The sequence below is a fragment of the Sinocyclocheilus anshuiensis genome, unplaced genomic scaffold (genome assembly GCF_001515605.1).
Source record: "Sinocyclocheilus anshuiensis isolate Anshui unplaced genomic scaffold, SAMN03320099.WGS_v1.1 scaffold1450, whole genome shotgun sequence".
Classification (NCBI taxonomy): Eukaryota; Metazoa; Chordata; class Actinopteri; order Cypriniformes; family Cyprinidae; genus Sinocyclocheilus; species Sinocyclocheilus anshuiensis.
In genome coordinates this window covers 336,528-344,500 of record NW_015558640.1, presented here as the reverse complement: position 1 = coordinate 344,500, position 7,973 = coordinate 336,528, and the positions used below count along the sequence as shown (strand labels likewise).

At 35.6% G+C, this 7,973-nt stretch overlaps 1 protein-coding gene across 4 annotated transcripts in view; it reads right to left on the bottom strand.

Annotated features, from left to right (window-relative positions):
* The window catches only part of LOC107680896 (zinc finger protein 609-like), a 60,298-nt gene that overhangs the window by 18,653 nt on the left and 33,672 nt on the right, over positions 1 to 7,973 (bottom strand). The window contains exon 1 of one of the 4 annotated variants that reach the window (XM_016476969.1): positions 3,445 to 3,464. The exons of the other annotated variants lie outside the window; for them this stretch is intronic. The gene's annotated coding sequence lies outside the window, so the exon portion shown is untranslated. Of the gene's footprint in view, positions 1 to 3,444; positions 3,465 to 7,973 lie in introns of those variants that run through there. 4 annotated transcript variants of the gene reach the window in all.

The window sequence follows — 7,973 nt, the reverse complement described above, 5'->3', positions numbered from 1 at the left end:
ATATACACACACACACACACACACACACACACACACACAAATATACACAAAAAATATTATCAATTTATAATATAAAATTCTTAATTTATTGGTAAATTGTTTATAAATAAAAAAGTACAATAATAATAAAAAAAGTACAATAATAACAAAATAAATTTTTGCTTGTTATAAATATATTATTAACATCATAACATATAGTTATATGCATAACTTTTATTATATAACCATTATTATTAGCAATATAAAATTTACCAGTTATTGTTAAATTGATGCAAAAATAAAATACAAAAACTATTAATAATACTAATATTTATTATTAATACTATTACTATTAATAATAATAATATGTACTAATACTAATGCAATAATAATAATAATAGTGTAAATATATAAAATTCTTCAGTGATTGTTAATATAATTTGTTTTTATTGTACATCACATTTTAGATATAAAATATATATAAAATCAAAGACACATAAAAATATAAATTAATATTAATAATACTACTACTAATAATAATATTATAAGACTACTGATCTGCATTACCTACATTTGATTCAAGTCATTTATAAAGTAATACCAGAATAAGTCAGTTTTAGGCCTATGAAAGAAAAACTTCAATGCAGGGTTAGATAGTTTATCATTATTCAAGCTCATCATTCATTAACATTCATTTCAAGTAAGGTAAAGGAATAAAGCGAGGATGAGTAATACAATTACAGTGACTGTAAACAGACAGCTATGAAAGCATAAGATGATATTAAGCTCAACGTCAAACCTCTACGTTCAATTATCAGTCTGCGAACACAGTACAGAGTCTGGGATTATTTAACCTTAATGCCAAGAACCATTAGCGCTCTCTGTGATTATTACTCATGGCCAACAATGCTTAATGCTCATCATAAGCTGCAGCTGTTCTTCCTCGACCATTTGATTTCACAAACTCTACTGCACGCATGAGCCCATTTGATAGTCTAATTATGGGCTTTGTTGAATTAAATTAAAGCTTTTTGGTGGGTGACAAAGAATTAAAACCAGAGATAAATGTGCCAAATTCATTTAAAATGAACTTGAACTACTCCAAAGTAATTAGTCCATTTCTGTGTTGACATGCATCCTTCATGCTCTTGGGTGTGTTCATGATAAATGGGTTCGGCAAAAATCTCTTATACAGATCTATTTAATAAGAACAACTGAATTAAACTCAAGTTTCTGATTCCTCAGAAGAACGTCAATGCAAAACAATGTCTGTACACTAAATCCAAATTTGGCTTTTCGATTTCATGGTTTCTACAAAGACAACAGGTGTACACTGAAAAACGTTGTAAATAAAACAGATCAGTGGAGCGCCATTTCAGTCTTTTAACATGGTATGTCCAATTCAATGTGTCTTTGTAATAAGTTATTAAATTTACCAGCAATTTCTGAGAGAAAGCTGTTTCAAAGTCAATTCTACAGCAAATTTTATTCAATGAATCTTAACAGGAAACTCATTCCTTCCAAAATACATCATGCTGTTTAAAGACTATGAAACATGCACAACAAGACCAAGAAAGTGTATTAAAAACTAAGTTTAGTTTAATTTTCAGATGTCCGAATGCATATTCCGCAACACAGCAAACATAAAATCTGCACGAAGTGAAAGAAAAATAGAAAACGGAAAGGCAAGATATGGCTGGTTGTTAATGCGATGACTGAAGAAGCATAAACATTTGTTCCTATTGTGACTCACTGCTTGTTCACCAAAGCCAACCTGCAGAGGAGGCCTGTAACTGATAGAGCAGCTGGTGTTTGCAATGCCAACATCATGCGTTTGATTCCCAGGGAACACATTAACTGATAATATGAATGCAGTGCAAGTTGCTTTGGAAAAAAAGTGCCAGCCAAATGCATATTGTGAATGAAAAAGGCCAACAAATTGAAGAAATCGCCATCTTTACTACACTCTTAAAAATAAAGGTCCCAAAAGGGTGTTTTCTCAGTGATGCCATAGAAGAACCATTTTGGTTCCTTTTGAACAACCTTTCAGATGACAGTTCTTAAAAGAACAAAATACATTTTAATTGAACACATTTAAACATAAAGGTTCTTTTTTGGAATCTACCGAGAACCTTTAACATCCATGGAACCTAAAAGGTTCTTTATAGTGGAAAAAGGTCTTTCCATTGGACAATAGTGGAAAATGGTTCTTTAGATTATTAAAATGTTCTTCATACTAAAAAATAATGGGTATTTTAAGAACGGTTGACTGAGAGGTTCTATGGGGAACTAAAAATGGTTCTTCTACGGCATCACATTGAAAAACACCCTTTTGAAACCTTTATTTTTAAGAGTGTTCAGAACCTTTTGCCAGGATTTGAAATCAGAAGAATGGTGACGTCACGATTTAACCTCGACACGCCCTTGACATGCGTCATCAGCGTATGTAATCAAGGAGGCATGTTCTGAACGACTCACGTCTGTCCATCAATCACAAGAGCCGTAAAGCTGTTGCATGAAGATGCCGAGTAAGACCATCAAATTCAGATGTTGTTCTGTCAGGGGATATTAAAAAATTGCATATAGTTTTAAAAGTGCTATTATTACAAAAAACGCTGCAGCTCTTAAAAACAAAGGTTCCAAAGATTATTGCAGTGATGAGAAAAAGTTCCAAAAAGAACCTTTAAGTGATCAGTTCTTAAAAGAACCATTTTTAAAAGAATATTTTAATGATCGAAAGAGCCTTTTTCCATTATGTGTGGAATGGATAGGTTCTTCGTGGAACCACTGATACCAATAAAGAACCGTTATCTTTAAGAGTCCAAGTAGGTTTAAGAATTCCTCAAAAATGTATAAAAATTTTATTTAAAATTACTTTACAAATATTGGACTTTTTAAACCAAGACTTTATAAACTAACCTCGAGAAACGTAATATAAAAATCTGAAACTGCATTTCTTTAACTGAACAAAAAACAACTCAAAATATGGTGTTGGAGAAAACACTGCCGGCCTTGTTCAGCTTTCCCTCCCTTCCCCAGCGAGCGCTCTTGAATTTACAGTCGTGTTACTAAAAATTCACAAGACCACAGTGTTTGCGAGGGAACTGCGGAGTCACGCACAGTACTCATTTAGAGCCGATGCGTCTGACATGAAAGGAAAAACATCGAGACGATTTCATTGGACGACCAGCATTTCTCTTGACGGAGGAAGGGCGACTGCGGGCTCTGCTTCAGCTCCTTCTCTCCAGTTGGATGCCGTACATTGGCTGTACTTTAGTGTGTCGCGGTAAGAAAGCGAACACATGGCTTCAGCCGGGATTACTGGAGGATTAGACTGAGGGTGTCACATTCGGACACCTGTCCTCTGCTACACTACTGTAAGTGCTGTTTACACACACACCACAAACATCTATACCTGAGGACTATTAAAAGGTCATGTTAAACCCACTGACATCGATAACCCACATGGAAAAGCCTGATGAGTGTTAAAGAGCTCAATGAGAGCCACTTGCCAGTAAAACCAGTGTGGACCTGCAAACAACAACAACAAACCTCTTTAAATCCAATCAAATGACAAATCTTTAATGCACAATGATGGAGTGCTCACCAACTACATCACAATACAATACACTTCACATTGTATGATTGAATACATTGCAATGCATCACAATATCATTAAAGATGAATGATATATCGGTATGATATCGGTTATCGGCCGATATTAGATATTTGTTTTAATTATCTTAAATGGTCAATATTGGATATTCAATAATTACAGTATATATTATAAAATTTTTATGTATTTTTATATTAGAATTTTTTTTTATCATATTACATTAGAACATTTTTAGTAGGGATGCTCCGATCCGCCTTTTTCACCTCCGATACAGATTCCGATACCTAGGGTTCAGTATTGGCCGATACCGATACCAGTGAAGTTTTTTTTCCCTCATTTAAATAAATGTAGAATTTATATATCTCTGTGTGTGGAACTGATAATCATTCTTTCACAATCTACTAAATACAGACTACTTCATATTTTGTGGGGAACAAATAAAAGTGTTGCACTAAATATGGTAAAATGTTACACATTGCTATTTGTATTATTATAAAACCCATTTGAAAACATTCATGAATGTATTTATTTATAAGTATAAAATTAAAATACGTTTCTTTTAAATGTATAGCATATTTTTTTTAATAAGGCAACAACATATGATAGATTCGATAGGTAAATACAGTGACATATCATGGATTCGATAACAAATGCAGTGCGGCACGAAGCGCTTACAATATGCGCATCCAGTGTGCAGAATGATGCGCTTGCATTAAAAACTGCAAAGCACAAAGGGAAGAGAAATTGATGCGTAGTGTATTATATCTGTGCAACAGTTATTGAGCCTTTCTTTTAACAGTTTTAAATTTCAGTTACTGTGCACGTTAATCTTTTCTACGCCCGTGTTTTGTTCTCACAGACACCCGGTAGCAAGTAACAAACCAACATTAAACTCTGGCAAGAAGATGAAGTCCTTTTTGCAAAATCATAGACATTTATTTACAAATAAAGTATAATAATGGAACACAGAATGATCTTGGAGAGAGCTTTACCGAGCTGACTGCTGTAACTGAACGCGACCAGGGTTTAAAGGCTGAACGAATGACTGACAGCCACAGCGGAGAAAAGAGTTTTTGTGAACTTTAATGTAAGGACTTAAATATTCATATGTAGCTCACATTAAAGGGATAGGCCTACGTTTTCTACGTGTATTTACCATAGACTGTATAAGGTATTTACGCTTTAAATTTGAAGGAAAACGGCGCATCCGTGCAGCGCGGCTGACACAGAAGAGCCTACTCTGCCTGCGCTCAGAGCGGATATTTTCCAAAATGGTGCTACGATGATGAGGAAAGACACATGACGAATTGTTGAATAAAGTCGTTATTTTTGTTTTCTTCGCGTACAAAAAGCATTCTCGTCGCTTCATAACGTTACGGTTGAATCACTGATGGCAGATGGACTATTCTGACGATGTCTTTCATACTTTTCTGGACCTTGACAGTGCAAGTCAATGGGACAGTCACAAGCCTCCCGGTTTTCATCCAAAATATCTTAAATTGTGTTCCGAAGACGAACGAAGCTTTTACGGGTTTGAAACGACATGGGGGTAAAGTGATTAATGACAAAATTTTGCATTTTGAGGTGGAGTTTAAGCTACCCTTTAAGCTATGCTATGGCTTCACAGCAGAGGTAACACAATACACACAATGTCGGATTTGGATCGGCTCTCTCTGACCGATACCTGATCCGACAAAAATGGCAGTATCGGAGCCGATACCCGATATGAATATCGGATCGGCGCATCCCTAATTTTTAGATTACTTTAGCATCACCTAATGCCATCATTTATTGGTTACTGGCTTAATGTACAGGCCAGAATTGATTTAATATGATATTAATTCAATATATTTTAATTATTTAAAGGTGGGGTAAGCAATTTTTCAAAAATGCTTTAGAAAACTGATTCAGGCTGAGTAGCAAAACAAACTTGCAGCCAATCAGCAGTAAGGGCCGTGTCTACTCATGATGTGGAGGAGAGAGCGTTCAGTGCACAGGATCCGCGCCACTCGTGTCCGGTGTAGACACGGTGTAACATTGGTTTTGCTTTGTTTCACAGAACTAATCGTTGCCTGGGTTGCGTACATATGTGTGGGGCGGAGCTATCAAAATAGGGGCGAGACCCTTTTGGGGTAGGGGCATGTTTGTTTTGGTGATTTCCAAATGTCAACATTGGCTACCAGAAATCGCTTACCCCACCTTTAATTCAATTAATTTTATATTTTAATTAATTTAATAAAAACAAAATTGTTAAGCACTAAAATCACATCACAACATTATAATTACAGTATAGGAAAAACAGAGATATATTTTGAGACTAGCTAAAGATTTTATTTATGAATAGCATAGGTAATGGCAAAATTATTTTATATTATATAATTACATATATATATTTACCATATGAAAAATATTAGTAGATTTTTATAAAATAAATGATTATTAAATAATAAAATATTTTTACACAATTAAAATTTAGAATAATTATAATGTAAAATTATTGCAGAACTGACAGAATTTTAATACTGGTATATCCTTAAGTATTATAACTGGATTTTAATTGTGCCAAACATGTGAGAGAGATGTAGGAACGTTTTCGATACATCTTTCACGGTTCACTTCACTTCACTGGCTCACAGTAAATGAGGAATGCTGAAATTAGACTCTCTGCTTATAGGACGACCTGCAGGAAATGACATGAATGCATAAATTAAAAAGAAATTGTTCATGCAATATTGAGAAGGAGCAATATATCAATATATGATTGTGTCAACACAGCCTTACATTCCCAAACCATAAACCGTAGCATGTATCTCCTCGGAAAGACCACTGAACGCTAACCATACGCACAAGCCGCTAAACCCAAACAGCCTCTCGAGTAGCACAGCGTGAGGTGGAACGACTTGCTCTGGAAACAAGAGCTAGATTAATACGGAACCTCAGAGGGAGAGATGGCGAGGTTCAACAAAAACAACGTTCGCTTCCTGGCTCGCTTTCTCATTTGTGGTCTGAAGCATGCCATTAGCGGTTCTGAGCTCGTTTTCTTTGAGTTTCCCTCCAAGTTTGGCGTACACTAACTCTGCTGTCCGCACACACCCCAGAGATCCTGTGGTTAACACAAGCTCGAGTTTTTCAAACAACTGGCACACCAAGACAAAAAATTAATCCTGCATGTTTTTTCCCCCCTTTTTCTGAAACTATCATTTAAAGCACTCTGAAACTACATTATAATCTGGGCCGACGACAGGCTTTACTTATCAAGTACAATTGTGTGAAATTAATACCTCTACAGGAAAGAAACATGACCTGCTTCTTCAGAGTCGATGGGCGACCCAAGCGAGAGTGACACCCGATAGGACGCTTGTAAAAGGACTCGGGAACCCTTTCTTTGCCAATGGAGAAGGACTAGGGAGATTCCGTTCGGGTCTGGAAAGCATCAGGCAACCAGCGAAGAAAACCCTTTCAGCGGCGCAAACAATCTCGCCAAACCCTTTGAGGAGGACGACGAAACTAAGAAGTCTGGGAAGGCAGCCTGGAAGAAAGCAATCTCCCCCAGTGGTACTAGAAATTCAGATACTTGGGTGATCTGACGTCTTGGGGAGGTGAAATGTGGCTGAGGGAACTCACATCTGTTCAACGAGTGCCACACATTAACTTGAACTGCACAACCGTGAGCAACACTGATGGAAATACCAGATGCCTCGTGCTCAGAGACAAAGTAACGTCTAGCCACAACAGAATGACCACAGAGGTGGGTGTGCGCGATGACTTCAAAATGTTAGCAGGGAAAAAACCCAAGAACGCCTGCCAAGACAAGCTGCTGCACCTCTGAGTTTTTTCTGAGTTTTGTGGTTGAAAACACGGGATATTCCTCTCCTGTGATAAGAACACAAATAGCTCTGACATTTGAGAGCAATGAGGAAATAGCAAATGCAACTTTAGAAACAGCAGTAGAAAAGCTTTTATTTAGTCCACGATATTGAAATTCTATTAGATTAGTTAATTTAAGCATAAACAAATAAATAATTGTATATGAAAAAAATAAAACCGTGTATTTAAGTGCTACAAGCTTTTATTTAGGAGTGCACAATATTAAAATGATTGCCGATACACTTAGATTAAAACAGACTACAATTCTATTATATTTTGTCTAAATATTATTTAAAAAACAAATAAAAATTTTATATAATAAAATAAAAATTATATTAAAGGGGTCATGTCATATGCTGCTAAAAAGAACATTATTTTGTGTATTTGGTGTAATGAAATGTGTTTATGTGGTTTAAGGTTCAAAAAACACATTATTTTCCATATAATGTACATTATTGTTGCTCCTCTATGCCCCGCCTTTCTGAAACACGTAGATGTTTACAAAGCTCAT